Source organism: Gavialis gangeticus, unplaced genomic scaffold (assembly GCF_001723915.1).
Source record: "Gavialis gangeticus isolate Ggan-Ray unplaced genomic scaffold, GavGan_comp1, whole genome shotgun sequence".
In the NCBI taxonomy this organism is placed as follows: Eukaryota; Metazoa; Chordata; order Crocodylia; family Gavialidae; genus Gavialis; species Gavialis gangeticus.
In genome coordinates, this window is record NW_017729005.1 from 12158092 (window position 1) to 12159632 (window position 1541).

The following is a 1541-nucleotide window of genomic DNA, read 5'->3' on the forward strand; positions in this document are numbered from 1 at the left end:
AACATGAGCCTCCAATGTGGTGCCATAGCCAGCAAAGCAAACCAAACTCTGGCATGCATCCACCGATGCATTTCAAGCAAAACCAGGGACATCATCCTCCCGCTTTACTTGGCCTTAGTGAGGCTGCAGCTGGAGTACTGCATCCAGTTTTGGGCCCCCCACTTCAGGAGGGATGTGGATAAGCTTGAGTCCAAAGCACAGCCACTTGCATGATCAAAACCCAAGAGGGCAAGCCTTACGAGGAGGGGCTGAAGGACATAGGACTCTTCAGCCTGAAGACGAGAAGATTCAGGGGACTTGGTGGTAACCTATAAGTATATAAAGGGGGTGCACCAGGATCTGCAAGAACAGTTGTTCACCAGGGCTCCCCAAGGGATAACAAGGTATAATGGTCACAAACTTCTGGAAGGCTGATTTAGACTAGATATAAACGAAAAAATTCTTTACAGTCTGAGTGTTCAGGGTCTAGAACAGACTCCCCCAGAGGTGGTGCAAGCTCCTACTCTGGACTCCTTCAAAAGGGTGTTTGGATGCTTATCTTGCTAGAATCATTTGACGCCAGCAGACTTCCTGCCTATGGCAAAGGGGCTGGACTCTATCTCCCAAGGTTCCTTCCAGCCCCTAACGTCTATAAAATCTATGAAATCTAGAGGGGCAAAATGCACCCACCAGTCCATAACAAATTGGCCTGTGAAGTCACTTCTCTTTGATAGGTGTTGGGGCAAAAGAAGGACCTGCACAAAGCAGGAGATAGATTATCAGCATAAGGGTGTTCTGCATCTATCTAGTCCTAACCTTTCTATCCATGCAGTCTCAAATGCAAGTTTTACTAGCTGTGCTAGACCTTCACACATGGGTTATTTACTCATTCATTCCATTTATGTGAATGGCATCCTTACAGAAAACAAGCCAATCAATTGTAAATGAAAAAGAAATAAAACTATCTAAAATGAAAACTGCTTCTTTGACAGAGACTTAAGTCATCCTTACTTTTCAGCTGTTATGAGTAAGTCCATTACCAACTGGCTAGGATTAGCCTCTTTTAGGATGTATTCAGGAAAGTAAAGTGAAATAGATTGCTGGCCCAGGTTACAACAGCTCCACAACGCCTAATGATTTAGAACCAAAGTTGTGCAAAACTGTGGCAAGAGGGCAAACTTAAGCTCGCTGCCAATTCATAACCCAAAACCAAATTGCACACCTAAGGTAAAGTCAGCTTTTAGAGCATCTAACAAAATGGCTACATACAGCTAAATTAGGAGTCATGCTATTCACAACTCAAAAAAACCCAAACAACTTAATCTAAAAAAAAAAAGTTCAATAAGAATTTTGTAATAACACATTTTATTACTTGAATATGGATGACGTGCATTGTCCCAAAAAATTATTTGCATTAATTCATTTCACCTTTTGCAAAAGTAATATTATAACATATAGATAAGACATTAAAAGGAGTTATTATTGTTGTGCATTTATTATCCATAATCAGTAAAGTCTTAGACTTTTAGATTTAAAAAAAAAAAAAAAAAAAAAAAAAAAAA

General features: G+C 40.2%; 1 protein-coding gene across 5 annotated transcripts in view; it reads right to left on the reverse strand.

Moving 5' to 3' along the window:
* Window positions 1-1541, reverse strand: part of TBC1D5 (TBC1 domain family member 5) — a 659444-nt gene that overhangs the window by 399728 nt on the left and 258175 nt on the right. The window lies entirely within an intron of this gene.